The sequence below is a fragment of the Zalophus californianus genome, chromosome 12, assembly GCF_009762305.2.
Source record: "Zalophus californianus isolate mZalCal1 chromosome 12, mZalCal1.pri.v2, whole genome shotgun sequence".
Taxonomy (NCBI): Eukaryota; Metazoa; Chordata; class Mammalia; order Carnivora; family Otariidae; genus Zalophus; species Zalophus californianus.
In genome coordinates, this window is record NC_045606.1 from 47079951 (window position 1) to 47102808 (window position 22858).

The following is a 22858-nucleotide window of genomic DNA, read 5'->3' on the forward strand; positions in this document are numbered from 1 at the left end:
AACCAAATGATGAAAAGAAGGTATTTCCAAAACTCGACTTCTTCTACCTGTGTTTCTATCTTAAAAGATATTCTGAATGAATCCCTGTGCAATTCAAATTCCTAGCAATTCCATTCAGGCTCTTAGCCGGATTTTTCTTCTCTTTAGCTAATACTTGAGGTTCAGCTAGTGATCTGTTCTAGAGTTGCTCACAAACTGGCTCCAACCAGATTCTTTTAGTTCTTTTGTGTAGATGCTTCTTTTTCTTTTTTATTGCTGTCTAAAGATTTTAAGCACTCTCACTCATGCACCAGCACAATATATCTTCTGGATTATATTTTCCTCAGTGATTTACGAAGTTATACAGAGAGTTTTGCACCAAGAAATAACATGTGTATGGAGTAAGTTACCTCTAATAACTGGGTATTTCCCAGAATGACAAAAATATTTTATCAGGAGATCCTTGAGAAGAGTAGGCAAAGTAACTCAAATTACATTCAGGATATGTTTTATTTCTTAATAAAATAATGAAGATTAGGTGGCTTCGAGAAGGAGTAACTCAATTAAAAACTGAAATAGCTGGATAAGAGTGATCCTTAGTTTCCTTTTTTCTAAAGATGGAGAGTTTCTGAATTACTTTGCATTTCACAGTAGCTATTTCCTAAGTTTTGATACCTCTTTATCCTATAGAATTTATGACAGCATATGAAGAGTCCAGCTTAAAATCCTGGATTCTGTTTTGAGCACTCTCTGTTTTTTCATTAATCTTTCTGGGAGAAAACTATAGTAATAGCACAATTTTTCCAGTGATCCTACAACTAGGTCTGATATTTTTGCGCAACATGTCCTTTCTGCTTGAGAGATTCCTTCTTCTTTGCTTCATTAAAAAAAAAATCTGGTCAGTGTAAAAGAGGACCTGGTTAGAAATACGCCAGCATTTTTAGATTAATTATTTCTGGTTTCCCTCTAAAAGAGACCTTTAGTATTCTGCCTGCATTCACATTTATTTGGTCATTTGCTTTACAATGGGCTGGCTGTCACTGACCTGTTTTTACCTCCTTTTAAGAGTTTGTTATCTGCAATCTGAGCAACCAGTTGCAGTAGTTTTCTGAAAGTTTTTTTAACCTTCCTTTTTTTTTGCCAGGGACCACAGTGCTGCTTGGTTCGAAGTACAACGCCGGCTATGTAAAAACTCCCCACTTTGAAATCACAAGGAAGGGAGCGCTTAGCAAGTGGAGAAGATGACTGCAGTAGTAAGAAACTGGGGGAATCCAGCACGTCCACCCACTAAAGAGTATTTGCATGTTTATCATATCATCAGTGTCGTCAAGGCTGTTGCCTGGCAGTTACCTAAAGAACTACTTCACATTTTATTTTAATATAATAAAGTAAATCAAAGACCTTTGTTTCATTTTGTTTGTGGGATTGCTTCTTTATTTTGCAGATTAGGAATAAGTCTAGAATGAAACTTGGAACAATTAGCTGGGCGCTTGAAAGTCTAAGCGGCCTCTTCACAATTTTCTTTTGAAAGGGCTAAGTGTCATCCATTAGTAAATTTCAGGAGCTCCCTCTTGTAATTAAATGTAGGACGCTTTTGCCAGGTCTGTTGCCTAAAATCACAATGCACTAGGCGCTTTATGCACACCTAACCAACAAGCCACATCCGTCAGCAAATAACCAAGAGTAAACCAACTAAGAGCATAACTAGGACGGGAGTCAGAGAGACAAACCGACTGAACATCTCAAGGAGAATTCAAAGCTTTGCTTTTCTAACTTTCCTCGCCATTTCTTCTCAGCCTCCATTCCCCCCGCAGCACAAACCCAGAAGCCACTCAAATTGCCAACCGTGTCGAGTTTAACTTACTGCAGTGTGATGCAGGCGAAGGCTGGGCGCATCTCCGACGCGAGAGCAACCGCTTTTCCGGAGAGGACCCGGGACCAGCCAGCTCTCAGGATCCCTTCCAATTCACACGCTCTCGGCTCGGTAAAGGAGGCTGCCTCACAGCTCGGCTTCCCCAGAGGAGTGGAGCGTCAAGAACTCCGCTCGCCGCATCTCCTCCCCTCGACTGCCACCCCCTTCCACCACGCATGGCCCATTCTAACTAGTGTCTGAAAGATGGAAATCGACTTCCAGTCCACAACACAGGCTGCCGGCAGCCCACCCGCCCCTGACAATTTGCAACTCAAAAACAGCGGAGGCTGAGAGACGTAGGTTTCCGGAGCCTGAAAGTCATCTTTGGCATCCCCGCTCCCCACCTCGCACTCCCGCTTCCCCTCCTCTGCGCGGCCACCTCCAGTCTCCCACTCAGGCTAGAAATCACAAATGGTTATTTTATTATCCATACCAATAAGCATCAGAAGAAAACAGGATTTGTCAGAGATGAAATACCTGTTGTCCATGACTCATGCTCTTCTCTCATCTCGTGGAGTCCTTCATTTCTATCAAGACGCGTTGATACTGGAAATCTGTGCAGTGCGTGTGTGTATGTGCGTGCGTGTGGTGAGGAGGAGGCAATCTGCGCGGCTGCAAGCAACAGCCCTATCTCTAGCTGCCGCTTCTACAGCTGCTGTTGCTACTATTGCTGTTGGAGCTCAGGGAGAAGGAGACAGAGAGACAGTGCTTTACAGCTATTTAACTGCGGGACCAGTTATAAGAGGAGGGTGGAGACTGTGCAGGTATGAGTGGCTGTTGTCGAGACATTAAGCTTGATTCACTGCAATTACTACCATTCAGGATACATTTCCCCTGCAACAGGAAACTGGATACCTTGTCTCCCCACCCTTTTGCTAACTCTAGTCCTTGATGGGTCACTGTTCATCAACCACTCGCCTAACCCACTTCTAGCAATTCTAACAGCTGCACACTCTCTTTCTGCATTCTAACTTGGTAGCCTGGGAGCAGGGGACTGGAAGATATATGAGGATAAAGTAAGAAGGGAAGGGAAAAGGCAGGTGAATATTAAAAGGGAAATCGTTTGTATGTGTAACCCGTCAGGGTACAGAGAAGAATGGTAATTTTGAGCCACGTGTGTAAAATAATGCATTGGAGTAATAAAAATGTAAGCCAGTAAATAATCATGTCTATTTTACAAAATGTGTGCAAAACCAGAGAGCTATTAAGGTGGGTGTTTCTGAGCTTAAATGCAGGGTATCTTGATATACACACGTCCCTTGTTGGCTCTTGTCTTCCACGCATAGTAGCCACTATGATTTCAGTGCATCAATATTTCTGTCAGCTAGAAATTCTGGTGAAACCTAATGGTTACTGCTGCCCGTGGAGTCTCCCTTTCTGTCCTTATTGGTGGCTCATTCTCTGCCCTGATTTATCTCCAGCTTATTCTCACATAAGGTGAAGCGGAGCTGAATTTAGGACTTAACAAAGTTTTCAAAACCCCTAAAGACAAGAATACTTCTTAATAGCTAACTTAATTTGCTCTAGCAATAGTTTGTCTTTGTATTCTGGTTCTGTAATAGACTGGATGAACAACCCTCCTAGACACACATGTATGTGCACACACATATGTACACATGCACGACACTTAATTGATAGTACTATTAATCCACTTTGAGCATTCAGTTGTCTAAGCTAAAAATAAACTTAATTCCTTTTGATTGTAATCATAATGCACACCATTAATTATTTCTGCTCTGCTCTGAGCAATTTTTATATTTGCCATATATTTTCCCATTTGTTAGAGTTTGTCTAATCAGGGTTAATTTGGACAGATGTTAATACAAAAAGAAGGAAGCGTAACAAATAGAGGACTCAGAAGGAGGAAAGGAACCCAAAAGGATTAAGTAATACATCTTCTCCTGATCTGTTTATATTAGAAAATCACTGCTTTTAGCTAAACAAAGGCCAGTTAATGTGCAAAGCATTTATTAATTATCCAATAAATATCAATTTACCACAACCAACCTTACTACAATTATAACAGAAAATATATTGTTTGTTTTAAAAGTCATACAATACTAAATTTGAAGAGTATACAGAATTTTTTTAAATGTCACAATCCTAATAAAACACGCCAAATAGTAACATATTTTTGCCCTTCTAATCTTTGTTCATTAAATAACTCTAATAAAACACACTATTAACATTATTAAAAATCTGTAACTTCACATTTTCATACTTATATTAAATGCAATGTAAGGAAGTAGGCAAAGATTGTCCACTCTACTTAGAAATATATTTGATGCAGAAGGGCAATTTGTCCATAATGCCCCCATCAGTGTTTTTTTAGAAACTTCATGAGGATCTTTGTACAATTAATCAATCTCAAAGAAAAGTGGCAGAAAAATAAACTTGATCTACAAATTTCCATTAATCAACAAAATCAACAACTTACAGGTATATAGAAATAAATAGTATCTTAATTCCCAACTAAATTTCTTTTGTCATCAAAACATGTATTCCCAAATTTCTTCTGTAATTTAATTCATATTTGTTCACTGTACAAAAGCCCAAGGATGGCAAGCTCTGTAGCAACAGAAGCCATGTCTGTTTAGTTCACTCATGTGTCTCTAACATCCAGCAAAGTGTTTAAAATGTGCTATGGGTACAGTAGGTAGTTTTCTAATAAATAAGTGGATGAATAAATAAACTAATTTCTGGACGCAAGATATTGGGAAGATAAGTGAGAATAAGGATGTTTAAATTCTTCCAGTCTTTACTCTGCTGCTAAATTAACTGTGACACTTTCTTGACTCACTTCTTATTGTCCTGAAGTAACCTTTCACAGACTCTACAAAACTTCATAATAAATGTCGGTCCCCAATACTTTTCCAAAATGATTTTTCTACTTACTATATGAATTCAATCAACATGAATTCCCTAAAGTCTCATTTCCTGAGAATTTTGCAAATCAGTAACATCAGGACCTATTCATCCCTAAGGAAATGTACACTTTGACTTCCAAATCTGTACCCAGTCTAGTGGGTACTAGACTAGATGTTTAAAAAAATAAGTTGTTCACAGGAAACAGTTGGTTTTGGGGAGGATGAGGAGAAAGGGGAACACTCTTACACTCTTGGTAGGAATGCAAACTGGTGCAGTCCCTCTGGAAAACAGTATGGAGGTTCCTCAAAAAGCTAAAAGTAGAGCTATCCTATGATCCAGCAAATGCACTACTAGGTATTTGCCCAAAGGATACACAAGAGCTAATTCAAAGGGATACATGTACCTTGATATTTATAGCAGTCTTATCAACAATAGCCAAATTATGGAAAAAGCCCAAATGTCCATCAACTGATGAATGGATAAAGAAATGGGGTATATATATATATATATATATATATATATATATATATATATATATATATATATATATAATGAAATATTACTCAGCCATAAGAAAGAATTAAATCTTGCCATTTGCAAGGATGTGGATGGAGCTAATGAGTATTATGAAAAGTGACATAAGTCAGTCAGAGAAAGGCAAATACCGTATGATTTCACTCATGTGGAATTTAAGAAACAAAACAAATGAACACGGGGGGAGGAAAAGAGAGGAACACCAAGAAACAGACTCTTAATTATAGAGAACAAACTGATGGCTATTAGAGGGGAGGAGAATGGGGGGATGGGTGAAATAGGTGATGGGAATTAGGAGGGCACTTGTTGTGATGAGTACTGGGTGTTGTATGGAAGTGTTGAATCACTAAATTCTACATGTGAAACTAATATCACACTGTATGTTAACTAATAAAAACTTGGGGGGCGGGGAACATTCCCTAGAAGTTATAGGCTTATCCAAAAGGAAAAAGAAAATAGGTCATTACACATTTATGTGTGTGTGTTCCTAAAAATGTTCTTACTTTATAATTGAAACATTTTTTAACATTGTTATGTTTGAGAAAAATCAAATTGCTTAATTTATATCAAGTGTGATTAAAATCTTTACCAACTTTGACTTAAATGATGAGAGGACAGTTACTTCCTAAATAGAGTAGACTGTAACACGGGAACTTTTCCAGTGGTTTTCAAACCGTGGATAAGTACATGTAGACTGGAAAGTTATGAAAGATCCAGAGAGGGCCCTACCTTTAAAAAGAATAAAAATCATAAAATACTGGATATGTTGAATAGGCTTTTAGGCCAAATCTAGTCCAGTTCTCACATTTTATAGGATTGGAAATAACATAGCAGGTCACAAGGGCATATTGCTGAGGTCATTTACCAATCTCCACTAGACTCTCTGGCTAGGCATAGCAATGTTAGACATGCAAGCTTTGGCACAATAAAAGGTATGTTTTAATTCCTAGGTGTGTCAATGACTAAGCATATGACCTTGGAAAAACTGTCTTTCCAGAGGCGCCTGGGTGGCTCAGTCGGTTAAGCATCTGTCTACAGCGCAGGTCATGATCCCAGGGTCCTGGGATCAAGCCCTGCACTGGGCTCCTTGCTCTGCCAGAAGCCCACTTCTCCCTCTCCCTCTCCCACTTGTGGTCTCTCACGGTCTCTCCTTCTCTCTCTCAAATAAATAAATAAAATCTTTAAAAAGAACACAAAAACTATCTTTCCATGCCTCAGTTTTCACATTTATAAAATAAGGATATTTTTCAGTTTTATTAGAATACAATTTGTAAAATTGGAATATATTTAAAATGTCCACTGTGATGATTTGATGTGTATATACTATGCAAAAAGATTCCCATACCAAGTTATTTAATATATGTTACCTCACATATTTGATTTTTTTTTGCCGAAACACTTAAGTTCTACTCTCTCTCTCAGCAAATTTGAATTATACAATACAGTATTATCAAAGATAGTCACTATGTTATTCATTAGATCCTCCCTTACTCATCTTGTAACTGAAAGTTCCTATCATATTACCAGTCTCTCCCCATTTTCCCAACCCCTAGCCCATGACAACAACCATTCTGATTCTCTATTAGAAGTTCAACTTTTTGGGGGCGCCTGGGTGGCTCAGATGGTTAAGTGTCTGCCTTCGGCTCAGGTCATGATCCCGGACCTGGGATCGAGCCCCGTATTGGGCCCCTTGCTCAGCGGGGAGCCTGCTTCTCCCTCTCCCGTTCCCTGTGCCTATGCACGCTATCTCTATCTGTCAAATAAATAAAATCCTTAAAAAATATATAAAAAAATAAAAGAAGTTCAACCTTTTTTTTTTTAATTCCACATGTAAGTGTAATCAATGCAGTATTTCTGTCTGGTTCATTTAACTTAGCATAAGCACTCCAGTTTCATTCATATTGTTGCAAATGGCAAATGGTAGAATTTCCTTCTCTTTTAAGGCTAGATAATATTCCACTATGTGTGTGTATGTGTGTGTGTGTGTGTGTGTGTGTGTGTATCCTCACACTTGTTATGATGTTTATTATCAAAAATACAAGAGATAGGTATTGGTGAGGTCATAGCGAAAAGAGAACCCTTATATACTATTGGTCTGAATGTAAAGTGGTACAGCCACTATGGAAAACAGTATGAGGTTCCTCAAGAAACTAAAAACAGAACTACCATATGGTCCAATATTCCCATTTCTGCATATATCCAAAGGAAATGGAATCAGAATCTTGAAGAGGTATCTACACTTTCATGTTCTTTGCAGCATTATTCCCAAAAGCTAAGATAGGGAAACAACCTAAGTGTCTGTCAGTGGATGGATGAATGGATAAAGAAGATATGATATATATTAAGTGAAAGAAGCCAGACAGAGAAAGCCAATTACTGCATAGTATCACTTATATGTGAAACCTGATAAACAAACAAAAAACAAAATCTCACGGAAAGAGAGAGCAGAAGAGTGATCATAGCGGTTTGAAGTGGGGTAAATAGGGAAATCTTGGGAAAAGAGTACAAACTTTCAACTTTAATGTGAATAAGGTCTGAAGATCTTATGTAAAATATGATGACTACAATTGATAATACTATACTGTATAACTGAAATTTGCTGAGAGTAAACTTAAATGTTGTCAATAAATAAATAAATGGGTGATGGATGTCTTAATTAAGTAGATGGGGGCATCCTTTCACAATGGATACATATATCAAATCATCATGTACATTTGAAATATCTCAACATTTTACATGTCACTTATACCTCAATAAAGCTGTAAAGAGTAATATTTTTAATTAATGGTTTATTTATTCTAGAGAGGAAGAGTGGGGGAGGGGTAGAGGAAGAGGGAGAGAATCCCAAGCCGACTCCCCGCTGAGCACAGAGCCCAACACAGAGCTTGATCCCACGACCCTCAGATCATGACCCAGGCCGAAATCAAGAGCCAGATGCTTAACCACCTGAGCCTCCAGGGGCTCCTGTAATTAATAAAATTTTTTAAAAATAAAACTCCTTCTGTGTTTGCTATAGTCCTGTTGGAATCATGAAAACAAGAACTGTTGACTATCAGGGCCAGGTGCTCAGGGGTCCCAATCCTCAGGTGGCAGCCATAAAAGCTTGGGCACCAGTCATGAGTACAAACTCCTTCCAGAGAGATGTTGGCAATTTGGTTTTATCCTTAAAGCATGTCAGAGAAAGAAGGCAATGCAATTGTCCATATCTCAAAATGAGGAAAATAGCATCCACCACATAGAATGGTTTAGAGAATCAAAAAATTTGGTACAGGTAAATTATACAGCACACTGCCTGGGATAATTCTGCCTGTGTGGGGCATGTGCATGCATATGCCTACACATGCATACACACCCATACTCATATGCACAGGAGTGCGTGTGCGTGTGTGTGCACGCGCACACACACACAAGGACTTTTACCTCTTCCTTCATGAGAGTCATGATTTCTGGGGTTAATGTTTACACACTTGACTTTCCAGTTATTTAATTTTTTTAAACTGAATAACATTGGCAGACTCTACATGATTTCCCTGGGGACAGCAAGCATACTGCTGACCCTAAGAGATAATTTTTTAAATCAGAGAGAATTCTCACTCTACTTCAAAGAGGGTAACTCATGTTGTAAAGAAGTCTGACTGAACAGTGATAAATCACCTGAATTACTGAAGAAGCCTTCAATCAAACTTTCTTAAGCACCCACAACACCCACAGCTACATACATACTTAAGGAACCATAGAAAATGCAGCAAAACATGATTTAAAGCACAAAATAGAAAGCTTGTGACAGAGAAATTGTAGTTTTGAAATTGAAGTTTTATGAGGGAAATTAGCAAACTCTAATATAACCTAGCCATTTATTTGGCTGTCTCTATGATAGATGTGGATTACAGTATAATTGATTTAGCAATGGTCATCCACACAGTGAATTTCACGACAAATTCCTAAAAATGGCCAGATTGTATATTGCATGACCTCACTATTATTTAGACCAATGTTTTTTGTTTTAAAGACGCAGGATACATATTCTGTCGTGACTTTTTTCTTTTCTTTCTTTCTTTTTTTTTTCTAAGAAGCCAGATAGGTAGATTTAATTAATTCCTCTCCTGGGACTTCTCTAATCCTAGAATGATATCCCATTAGTCTCTCTAACACTTTGGAGGCCATTTATTTGTTTGTCTCTTCATTGGACTTACAGGCCAATTTATATTTATATTTGCACAAAGCCCTACGAACAGAAAGTATTCAAAGATTTTTCAATTGTATTGATATGGAGTTATAACAAAAATTATTTTAAATGTCATTTTTTAAAAGAGAAGAGATAGCTTTCATTTAGCTGCTAAATATTTAAAAACATCAGGCTATATATTTCAAGCAAATAGATACTTTAGATTTAAGCTATTTAACTGGTAAAATAAGGTTTATCTTGGGGTGCCTGGGTGGCTCAGTCGATTAAGCGTCTGCCTTTGGCTCACGTCATGATCTCAGGTTCCTGGAATCAAGCCCTGCTCAGCAGGGAGTCTGCTTCTCCCACTCTCTGCTCATGCTCTCTCTCTCTCAAATAAATAAAATCTTTAAAAAAAAAATAAGGTTTATCTTGTCTACATTTTAAACAAGACTACCTTAAGATGAATGGTAGGGGTTTTCTTTGTTTGGGTGGGGGCTTAAATGCTTTCTATTGTATCTTATGTGATTTAATCTTCAAGTACATTTTTATTAAATTGACACATTTCTATAACTTCTAGAATGGCAAGGAACCTGAAAAGAAGAATCTGTATTAAAATTTGTAACAGGAGGAGCACCTGGGTGGCTCAGTCAGTTAAGCATCTGTCTTCACCTCAGGTCCTGATCTCAGGGTCCTGGGATAGAGCCCTGTGTCGGGTTCCCTGCTCAGTGGGGAGTCTGCTTCTCCCTCTGCCCCTCCCCCTCCCCTGTCCATGAGCATGCACTCTCTCTCTCAAATAGATAAATAAAATCTTTTAAAAAAAATTTAACAGGAATCATAGCTACCTGAACTATGTATTAAAAATGCATATACAGGGCGCCTGGGTGGCTCAGTCGTTAAGCGTCTGCCTTTGGCTCAGGTCATGATCCCAGGGTTCTGGGATCGAGTCCCACATTGGGCTCCCTGCTTGGCGGGAAGCCTGCTTCTCCCTCTCCCACTCCCCCTGCTTGTGTTCCCTCTCTCGCTGTCTGTCTCTGTCAAATAAATAAAATCTTTAAAATAAATAAATAAATAAAAATAAAAAAATAAAAAATAAAAAATAAATAAAAATGCATATACAAAGAGATCGTTTTGGGGTGGATTTAACAGAGCATTTTGTTAAAAAGGCAAATGCTATAAGATTGCGGAAATTTAATAACAAGAGTTGTTATCTTTATATTCACTGTAGTGAAATTAACAATCTGTGTGGTATATGTCATTGAAGTTAGTTTGAGAAACTGAGGATGCATTTCTTCAGTTAACCTTCTCAGTCTATACCGGCTGTGAGGTAAATATAAATATTCATATAATAAAGTGTGTTTGCAAATAGAGAAGCATATTCTAGACTTCAATAAATGTTTCTTAAAAATTGAACTCTTGTTTTTGTGCTGGCTTCTTATTTTTTTTTTACTGATAACATTTATTCCGCATTTTATTTTATTTTATTTATGTTTCACGGTGTTTCTTTTTTTATTATGTTATGTTAATCATCATTAGTTTTTGATGTAGTGTTCCATGATTCATGGTTTGCGTATAACACCCAGTGCTCCATGCAGTATGTGCCCCCTTTAATACCCATCACCAGACTAACCCATCCCCCCACCCGCCTCCCCTCTACAACCCTCAGTGTGTTTCTCAGAGTCCATAGTCTCTCATGGTTCGTCTCCCCCTCTGATTCCCCCCCTTCATTTTTCCCTTCCTACTATCTTCTTTTTTTTTTTTAACATATAATGTATTATTTGTTTCAAAGGCACAAGTCTGTGATTCAACAGTCTTGCACAATTCACAGCGCTCACCATAGCACATACCCTCCCCAATGTCTATCTCCCAGCCACCCCATCCCTCCCACCCCCCACTACTCCAGCAACCCTCAGTTTGTTTCCTGAGAGTAAGGATTCCTCATATCAGTGCTGGCTTCTTATTGATTTCCCAGCATGAAGAGTACGAAGGAGGAAAAGTTTGATCCTATATGTGACCTTGTACAGTCCCCAAACAGGTATGTCTATTGAAGCCAATTCATTTTACCCTACAGTGAATAATTTCTTGTCTTCCTATTATAACCATATTTTTAAAAGTCAGATTCTCAAAAAACTCAGCATAAAGGAAGGTCTCCTGAAAAATGGAGTGTTTTGCACAATGTTGTCTTTTCCTAAACCTTTTTATATGCTTTTCATAGCTTCATCATTCTTACCTATCCCAATATCATGTATACATTACGTTACTAAGATTCAGCTTTGAAGCTCTTCTTAAGAGTGTTGTGAAGAGGAACTTCAATAATTTGTAGAAATAGAAAGAAAAATAATTTTCATTGGAGATTTTCTAAATACTTATAACCATATCCAACCCAATGTTTACAACTAAGGTTTCTTAGACAGTATGAAAAATTTATTTTGCAAACTGACTTCATTACATGTCAGTTTGCAAATTAAAAATAAATTGCATAATTAAAACAGACAATGACTAAATATATTTTTTAAAAAGCAGTCACTTTTTTCTCAGTTGGCATGACCTGAATTCAGAGACCATATTTGCCCTGGATGATTTATCTAAAAATGGCTTTTGAGGTTGAATAGTTCCATGAAACACTGAAATAAGCACTTTTACATCCATAGGAATTGACGTCAAAACTGTTAGGCAAAAATTGCCACCCATTGTGATAATCCTGGGAAGCTGTGATGTCATGATACTTTATACAAGCAAAATATATATTATTTGAAAAAGAGAAAAACTAAGACATATAGTAAACAATTTTTTTCGTGGAAAGACTTACTCCAAAATACAAAAAACAAACAAAAAACTTAGAAGAACATACAACTTTATGTTAACTTTATGTTCCCTTTTTTTGTCCACCAAAATATGTTCACTTTTAGTAAGAGCAAATACTTTTATGCTAGCCACTAACCTCAGAGCATATACTAAATAATGGCACCACATTTAATTATCACAACTATTTTATGAGGCAGATACTCTTGTTACTTCCAATTTTCAGATGAAGAAACAGAGAAGTACAAAGAACTTAAATTATCCAGGGACCAAAACCTCTGATGATCAGCAAAGACACTGGATCTTCATTAGCTGACTCTAGACCTCATATTCTTAATAGTTCCGCTATAATGTCTCTCTACTTCTAATAGGTAAATATCATTTAAGATCTGAAATTAGAACGCTTAAGGCAGTATAACAGATAATTGCTTAATTTATGTTTAATCAGTACTAATGTACCTAACACTTGAAATGTCAATAATTTATATTAGCTTTAAATCATGTGGAAATAGAATTCTTGACAATTTAATATCCTCATTAACTGTGAATTCAAGATTCCTTATATTTTTTCATGTTATAATCTATTTCAAGTATTTGCATACTTATTAGAACTAATAATTTGTATCAGATATACTTCATGTCAGGGTAAAGAATAATTAATAGAGCCATTAATTTATGCATTTTATTTTATTTTTTTAAGGATTATTTATTTATTTGACAGAGAGAGAGCAAGTGTGCACAAGTTGGGGGGACAGACAGAAGAAGGAAAGGGAGAAGCGGGCTTCCCTCTGGGTGGGGAGCCTGATTTGGGGCTCGATCCCAGGACCCCAGGATCATGACCTGAGCCAAAGGCAGACGCTTAACTGACTGAGCCACCCAGGTGCCCAATTTATGCATTTTAATAACTATGTTAACTTCACAATGTATACATGCAGTGAAACATATTATTATAGTTAGTTTTTCAGTGGCTCTCCCTCATTATGCTATAAATTCAATGAAGGAACGACTATATCTTATTTGCCTTTGTAGCTTTAGTTCTTTGAAAAATGTCTGGAATAAGAAACATTGCCAAAATGATCACAACATCAATAAATGTGTTTGTGTAAGGATCTGTCCAAATGCTGAAAATACTTTAAAGAGTTGATTTTACATTATGTAAACTTTACAGTCTGGTGTTGGAGAATAAGTGTTTATGGTTTGCTTTCATACAGCTTAGGATAATTATTAATTATACAGTATATTTGTTGTTTATTTGCTTACTATTTTGTCAATATCACTAATTTTAAGTTCTATGAGGGGCAGGATTCTGCCATTTTTATTTGCCACTATAGCTCCAACACTTAGCCCAATGCTTGGCAGAAGGGCACTCAAGTTTAATGATATATTAATTATGTACATCTACAAAAATTAATAAATTCAGGAAGAGTTGGTAAATCTCTTTCTTTTCTTCGTTTCCCTTCAAAACACATATTGGCTTTTCCAAGTCTAAATCATCTGGGAAAGATGTGCATGTTCACCTGAGGCTCTCATGAGTGCCTTAAGCTATAGAGTAAGCATCTAGGTACCATGGCCCAGAGAAGTCCAACTGTAGCAACACTGTTTCATTTAACCTAAGACAGGAGACCAAAGATGTAAAAATAAAAAAAGGAAGGCAATTAATTAAATCAATGGGCGATTTTTTTTTGTTATGCATTTTCTGACTCTGTTTATACAACAATAAATTGGAAATTTTTTAGGACACTAAAACAGTATATAGAAACCAGAGAAAAAAAGAAGTTGCCTATGAGGCTAAGATATTTGGACTATGTTCAAAGCCCATCTGACTTTTGATTGTTTTGGACTTGTTTTAGTTTCTATTTACTACTACTCAGTGTCCAGTTCCCTATCTTCTAGTAACAAACTCTGATTTTTCTTTGGATACAATTTTTTTGAAATGTAAATAAAAACACCCTATTCCCAATGCCAAGGGAATCTAATCTAAGCCAACTAGTCTTTCTCCCTAGAAATCTGAGGTTCCCAAACCAAGTGAAGCCATTGGAGATGACAAATTCCAAGAAAAAGACTCCCAAATGTTTCTATCCAGATATTCAAACCAATCTGTTTTCTAACCTTCCTAAGCCTGATTGTATTGTGGTTTATTTTAGCTTATGAACCACTTTATATTTCTTGAAGAGTATTATAAAGTAGCCAGAGTCAGTTTAACTTGCCTGCAACAAGAACATCATCAGCTAGATTCTGATTTTTCATCAGAGGGATGAATTCATTGGGGGAGTGGTTAGGTTAATTCATCTGGTGGTAATGATTGCAATGTATCAGAATAAAAAGAGACAAGCACCAGGAGGATCAAACAGGAGGCTGTTGAAAAGATTACATAAGAAGCCAGAATTGTTTCATGGAGTTAAAATGAAAAGTATTTAGTGTTATATAGATTCAGCCACAAAATTCGTCATTGCCTCTTAACCCTAGCTGCCACTAAGTAAGGTAAGTGAATGCCAATGCCAAAGCTAACTATTGTAGTGGAAACCTGTCAAGTTGTCCATTCCATCACCATTGTCTTTCTCATGATTTTAATGATCACTCAAGGCTCTACTTCTCTTGTAGGCATGCACCACACATATGATTGCCCCACCTCTTCCCTACTTACAGACCATCTCTCATATTGCCTTTTGCAAGAAATGCTTCTCTGTTCCTTGTTTTAAATCACTGTCCCCTATTTAATTTGTCAAAGGTCATTATTATAATTTTGAAAAAAATTGAGTATATTTAACACACAATGTTATATTAGTTTCAGGTATACAACATAGTTATTCCACATCTCTATATGTTATGCTGTGTTCACCACAAGTATAGCTATCATCTGTCACCATACAACACTATTAAATATCATTGACTATATTCCTTATGCTGTACCTTTTATTCCTGTGACTTACTCATTCCGTAACTGGAAGCCTGTATCTCCCACTCCCCTTCACCCATTTTGCTCATCCCCCCACTCCCTTCCCTCTGGCAACCATCAGTTTGTTTTCTGTATTTATAGATCTGATTGTGCTTTTTGTTTGTTTATTCATTTGTTTTGTTTTTTTAAGATTTTATTTATTTATTTGACAGAGAAAGACACAGCAAGAGAGGGAACACAAGCAGGGGGAGTGGGAGAGGGAGAAGCAGGCTTCCCGCAGAGCAGGGACCCCGATGCGGGGCTCAATCCCAGGACCCTGGGATCATGACCTGAGCCAAAGGCAGATGCTTAATGACTGAGCCACCCAGATGCCTCTCTTTTTTGGATTTTATATATGAGTTAAATCATATGGTATTTGTCCTTCTCAGTCTGACTTACTTCACTCAGCATAAATGAAACCCTCTAAGGACCCTCTAGGTCCATCCATGTTGTCACAAATGGCAAAATATCATCCTTTATATGGCTGCATACTATTCCTTTGTATAAATGTACCACCTTTTCTTTATTCATTCATCTATGGATGGACCCTTAGGTTGCTTCCATATCTTGACTATTGTAAATAATGCTGCAATAAACATAGGGATGCATATATCTTTTTGAATTAGCATTTTTGGTTTTTGGGGGTGGCTGCCTAGTAGTAGAATTACTGGATCTTATGGTAATCCTATTTTTAAGTTTTTGAGAAATCTCCATACTGGTTTCCACATTGGCTTTACCAGTTTATATTGCCATCAACAGTGTATGAGGGCTCCTTTTTCTCTGAATCCTCACCAACACTTGTTATTTCTTGTCTTTTTCATTCTAGCCATTCTGACAGTTGAAAGGTATTATCTCATTTTGGTTCTGATTTGCACTTCCCTCATGATTAGTGATGTTGAATATCTTTTCATGTATCTATATGTCTTCTTTGGAAAAATGTCTATTCAGGTCCTCTGCCCATTTTTAAATCAGATTTTTTTTATATTGAGCTATTTTAAGTTTTTTATTTTGGGTATTAACCCCTTATGGGATATACCATTTTCAAATAACTTCTCCCATTCAGTAGGTTGTCTTTTTGTTTTGTTGATGGTTTCCTTCACTGTGTAAAAAACTGTTGTTATTATCACTCTATGTTTTTTAATATACTATTTCAGACTTCATGGTTCTCCACTTTGTTCAAACTTCCCACTCAGAGCAAGTGATGTGGTCTTCCACTTCATTAAGAAATATGATGCTATTAAGCATTTTGCTCAGCTTCAGCCAGCCCATGGTTAGTGAATATTTACCCCACCATGCTGTCATTCATTTTCATACTCTTACTTAAGATATCTTCTCTGATTCCCCTATGACCATCCCTTGCTTTGCTTGGCTCACAGCAACCGTTTCTTTCATAGGAGGTCTCTTCTACTCTGGAAAACTTGCAATTTCCCCTCTTGTTGACCCTCATAGCATCCATGCACTCAGCAATTGTTGTACTTTTCACATTGCAGATAAAATTCCTATTAGGAATTTTCTGGTACCAGTTCCTGGTACTCCTACTAAACATGTGACTTCTTAAGGTTAGGCATTACATTCATCATAATATCCATTATCCTTCCATGAGAAAATCCTGTTCTATGTGCTGGATATGGTGCTAGGCACTGTAAATACAAAGATGAAAGACACATATTTCCCCAAGATCAAGGACTTTAAACTAGGTGAATCCCAGAAAAGCAATTTGAAGATTACAGATGAAAGTGATAGCTTGGGCACCTGGGTGGCTCAGTCGTTAAGCATCTGCCTTCAGCTCAGGTTATGATCCAGGGTCCTGGGGTCGAGCCCTGCATCAGGGTCCCTGCTCGGTGGGAAGCCTGCTTCTCCCTCTCCCACTCCCCCTGCTTGTGTTCCCTCTCTCACTGTGTCTCTCTCTGTCAAATAAATAAATAAAATCTTTAAAAAAAAGTGACAGCTTAATAAAAGTAGTGCTAAGGGAATAAAGAAGAGCATGAGGTAAATCATGTAAAACTGGGAAGTAAATGACATGGAAGTTTTTTTCATGGGATAGTTTACACTTGAGAATTTTCAAGAATAACTTGCTGGTTGAAAAAAAAAAAGTAGTTTTTTTTACTTACAGCCTCAAATCTGACATATAAAGATCTCAGAAATCATCATTGCCATTCTCACATTAAAAAAAATGGCTGAATAAACTGAAAATCAATGACTTTTTCAGATTAATCAGAAATTTGTAGTCACAGGGCAACTGCCACCTAAAAGCTGGAGAGGCAAGCAAACACAGGGAATCACAGTTTAATGGTAGCAGAAGCCACTGGACCGAAAGGTTAACTGGTGGTAACAGTTAAACGGAGCTATGGACATTTAGGAACCAGTTTTTGTATGAACATGCATTTTATTGCTTTAGGATTAATTTCTGGATCATACAGTAATTGTGATTGGTGCCTCTTCTTTGGTGAAATGTCTGTTACATCTTTTGCATAGTTTTCTAATCAGTTTTTTAAATCATTATTGTTGAGTTTTGAGAGTTTATATATTCTAGATACAAGAACTTGCTTGGATTTTGGTAAAATATCATTAAACTCATGTATTAGTTTGTGGAGAATTTATAACTTTACTATGTTGAACTGTCAAATTTATGAACATGGTATATGTATTTAGGTCTTTTTAAAATCTATTTCATCAACATTTTTATGTTTCAGCAGACATAGTCTATGTGTGTTTTATTAGATTTATACATAAGTATTTTAGTTGTCTTTGGAGCAATTATAAATTGTATTATGTTTTTAATTTTAGTTTCCATATATTCATTGTTAATATACAGAAATGCAATTTTTTTGGTGTTTTGCTCTTGTATCCTGCAACCTTGGTAAACTCACTTATTGTTCTAGGAGATAATTTGCTTAATTGTTTTTAATTAAATTTTTTTTAGATTATTTGGAATTTTCTATATAGAAATCTTGTTAACTGCAAATAGGGATAGTTTTAGTATTCCTTTCCAACATGTATTCTTCTATTTCTTTTTCTTGTCTTATTACAGTAGCTAGAAGGTCTGGTATTTTGCTGAATGAAAGTGAAACAGCAGACATTATTGACTTCATCAAAATTCAATCTTTTACCATTAAGTATGATGTCAGCTGTTGGTTTTATAGATGTTTTTATCAAGTTGAGGAAGTTCCCCTCTATTCCTTAAAGTAAATTTCTTGTAGATGCATATTGTTGGATTATGCTTATTTTTAATCCTCTCTGCCAATCTCTGTCTTTTAATTGGTGTATTTTGACTATATTTTTGTAAGTATCGATTTATTAAATATGACATTTTATTTTCTGTATTTCATTTGTTTCCTCATTTTTTCTTTTCTTACTTTCCTGTAGGTGACTTGAATTTTTTTTTTTTGTAGGATTGCATTTTGACTTCTTTAGGTTTTGTCTTTTGTTTTTTGGTTTGTTTTAGTATACTGCTTTTATGTGTTTCTTAGTGGTTGTTCTGGGTATTACAATATATATACATGTAACTTAGCACATTCTACTGATATTGATGTTTTACTGCTTCCACTGAAGTTTAGAAAACTTCCCTTTAAAATGCTTTACCATCCTTACCTTTAAGGAGAAATTTCCTCAGGTGTAGGTTTACTGACAACAGGTTTTCTTAGTTTCATTTTGTCTTGAGAGTGTCTTTATTTCCTCTCCATTCCTGATATTTACTTTCACTGAATAAAAACTTTGTGGTTGCATTTTTCTCTCAGTACTTGAAAACTGTCATACACTTCCTACTGGTTCCTATAAATTTCAGATGAGAAATCTGCTGTGATTCAAATCAGTGTTTATTATTAAAGGGTTTTCTCTGGTCACTTTAGAGAGTTTTTTTCTTTGTCTTTAGTTTTCATAAGCTTAATTATAATGGGTCCTGGTATGGATTTATTTGAATCTATCATTTTTAGAGTTCATTCACCTTCTTTGGTCTTTGTCTTTAAGCAAATTTGGGAAGTTTTCAGCCATTATTTATTTGAATAGTTTTGTAGTCCCAGCTCTCTGTTCTCTGCTTCTGGGATTCAGATGATAGGAACTTTTATTGTAAATTTTAAAAATACGTATTTTCTGGCTGCCTCAACATCCCCACAAATAGGCTGTAAGCACTTCACCCAGGTGGCTAGCACTAGTGTGATAAAGTTTGTCACTGCCACAAGTTCTCCTTCTTACTCTCCTACGACCCAGTGACATTCAAATGTACCAGTGACATTCCTTCACACATTTTGCTTATAAACTCCCACCCTGGTTCCCAATGAAAGCACTTGTCCACAAGTCCTCCCTCTGTTTCAGCTTGCAACTGCATGGTTGAGCAAGCTCCCTTGGTTCTACCCCCATGCCTCCTCATGACAGGTAGTGACTGTTTCTCCAAGACCTGTAAGTATAATAAACTTTGTTCTCCTATGCCGCTCCTGTGTTTCCTTTTGTGACCGTGCTTGAGTGGCCATCTCATGAAAAACTACAAAACATAACTCTTTACTTATTGGTCCACAGATTACTGAGGCTATGCTAATTTTGTGGTTGTTTTTGTTATTCAAACTATGTTCTCTCTGTTTTTTAGAGTGGGTAAATTCTACTGATCTGTCATTAAGTTCAAGGAGTCTATCTTCTGTCATATCTGGTCTACTACTGAGACCATTCCAAATTTTGTTCTGTTTTTGGTATTTTATCTTATTTTTCAGTTCTATAACATTGGATTATTTGTATAATTTCTTTTTCTTTGCTGGAATTAACATTTTTTTTGTTGTTTCAAGAGAATATGTAATTGCTTTCTGGATTTCATTTTTATTACGGCTATTTTTAAAATTCTTGTCAGATAACTACACCATCTGATTCATTTTGTTGTTGGTATCTGCTGACTTTCTTTTCTCATTCAGTTTGTGATTTCCCTTGTTCTTATTATGAGTGATTTTCCATTGTATGTTTGAATGTTTTATTTTTCAAGTCCTACAGCTCCTAAACAGTCTGACATCTTTTTTCCACCTATCAGAATCTTTCTATTTCTTGTTGTTTTTTGGTGCATTATGTTTAGTGTTTTTTAGTTGCAACTAGGAGAATTTGAGGAGAATAAAGATACTCTATCTTTATGGAATCAAGAATCCCATATTTCTAGATTACTTTTTTTTGTTTTATTTTGACAAATCTGATTGGTTACTTTTTATGTCTTGTGCTTCATTCTCATATATTTAAGCCTTATTTTTATTTCTTTAAATACATATATATTTTTAAAGATGTATTTATTTATTTAAGAGAGAGAGACAGTAGAGGGAAAGAGAATCTTAAGCAGACTCCACACTGAGCACAGGGCCCAACCCAGGACTCAGTGTCACCACCTTGAAGTCACAACCTGAGCCAAAACCAAGAGTCAGACACTCAACCAACTGTGCCACGCAGGCACCCCTCCTTTAAATAGATTTAACATAAGTATTTTACATTTTATATCTGACATAACCAATATTTTTTGTTTCTGCATCTGAATGTGATATTATTTCTTCTGATTCTTGCTTGTTGTGCCTGCTTGTGTTTATGTTTTGTAAGTTTTAGAAATCAGCTTATTTTCCCTTAAAATTTACCACAGGAATTCTTTGATACCTTGCTGAATGTGATTCTCTATAGAACGTTTGCATTTGTTTCCATCTGTTTGGAATGGTACTGGAGATCCTTCCAACCCAGGACCATTTGAATATAAATTTTGAGCTTTAGATTCTTGTTTTCTGAAGATGAGGATGACATGACATCTGTTTCAACATACACTATTCTTATCATTTAAAAAATATGTATGCTGACCTAGGAGGATGAATGCTAGGTTTTGTTTTGTTATATATCATTTCTAAAAACAAGAAGTTTTAAAGGCATTTTAAAAAAATCCCTTGCAAATTCCTACATAAATCCTGCAGTATTATACAGAGAAGTCATGGTTAAGAAATATTAAGATAAAGGTTAACATAACAGAGGATTGTATTTACTTGGAAAAAGTTTATTGCTTCTTCCTTTCTATGAAGAAAAGTAACATCTATTTCTCCTCAAGCTATGGTCTGTGTTCAGAGAAAAGAGAACTCAAAAAAATTAAAAAGAAAATCTTTCCAAAAATTTTAACCAGTTCTAAGTAGCAGTAGATTTGCATTTTGCAGCTCCCTCTTCCCTAAATATTTATATGCAAAATCAACCTCTAAAATCCCTGATTTTAAGATATCAGCACAGATTTAATTTACACAAAGTACATTGTTGACTAGTTTGTTTAGAAGGCAATTCATAATCAATTATGAATCAATCTATAAAAAAGCAAGATTGTTACTATAAACATATCCCTCATAATACTATGTCTAGATAATATGACAAGAGTAACTAATGGAGTAGCCTGGGAATTTGAGAAATATAAATAAATAAAATTTTCTTACAGAAGACTTTTGAATTTTAGAACAAAAATCTATTTTAAATTAGACTTACATATGAGTTCAATAAAAATAGATATAATAAAATATAGATTCATTCTTTCAACAAATACTTAATGAGCAGCTATTATTTACTAGGTACTGATAATTCAAAGTGAACATAAGGCCTTGAACTCATGGAACCTGCATCCTAGTGGGTGAGTTTATAGAAATTTATTTAGTAGCAGTCATATCAAACCAGAGATTTATCAAGTACGTAAAAACATTAGCCATATATATATCCTGTTTTCCTAGTAATACTCTAACTATATCAAAATTTTCTCAAAAAAATTCTCAGAATTTTACTTAAGCCATTAGCATCTCAAAATAATAAATAAATATGTTATTTTCTCCAACAGAATAGGAAAAAATCTCTAGATCGCACATATTTTTTCAGATGTTATGGAATTTCTGCGTTCTTTCAAGGCCAAATATTTTTTTTAAGATTTTATTTATTAATTTGAGAGGAAAGAGTGAACAACAGGGCAAGAAAGAGAGAGAGAGCGAGAGCACAAGCGGGGGAGCAGCAGAGGGAAAATCAGGCTCCCCATTGAGCACGGAGCCTAATGCAGAACTTGATCCCAGGACCCCGGGATCAAGACATGAGCTGAAGGCAGCTGCTTAACCAATTGAGCCACCCAGGCACCCTAAGGCCAAATATTTTTTAATAATGAGGTACACGTGCTAGATTAACTTCCCTTAGGGCTTCAACTCACTGCTATCTATATTCTATAGTCAATATGCTACTGAGACTGCTCTTAACAGCATCACCAGTGACCTCTCTTCTGTCAAAATCAAATTACACTCTTCCCTTTACCTGAATCACTAGTAGTCTTCCCAAAGGACTGCTATACTTCCAGTTGGCACACATTCTATAAATCCTGCAAACTATAAAATTATGTTTTTAAAAGCACATGGCTGGTTATGCCACCTCCATGGTCAAAATCTTTCAATGCTTCTATATCAGTTAGGTAAGATACATTCAAGAAAGAGAAAGCAAGCTTGGCATGTCAAACAAAGATCACTTAATATAGATAATTGGTTACTCGGATATGAAAAGGCTACAGCAAAAATGATTGCTGAAAGCATTATGGTCACTAAGCCTTGAGAAACAAAGGGCCAGAAGTGTCACCAGAAACTAGGAATTCAACAAAGCTACTGTGCTGACTACCATGGGGATTTTAGATGGCACATTGGCACATGAATAGGGGCTTTGG

The 22858-nt window shown here is 36.2% G+C and overlaps 1 protein-coding gene across 8 annotated transcripts in view; it reads right to left on the reverse strand.

The window, feature by feature from the left end:
• The window catches only part of DGKB (diacylglycerol kinase beta), a 714841-nt gene extending 712257 nt beyond the window's left edge, over positions 1 to 2584 (reverse strand). For 7 of the 8 annotated variants that reach the window (XM_027574763.2, XM_027574760.2, XM_027574759.2 and 4 more), the window contains exon 1: positions 2369 to 2584. The gene's annotated coding sequence lies outside the window, so the exon portion shown is untranslated. Of the gene's footprint in view, positions 1 to 1843; positions 2036 to 2368 lie in introns of those variants that run through there. The other variant, XM_027574756.2, reaches the window with a different exon arrangement.
• Positions 2585 to 22858: the final 20274 nt, after the last annotated feature.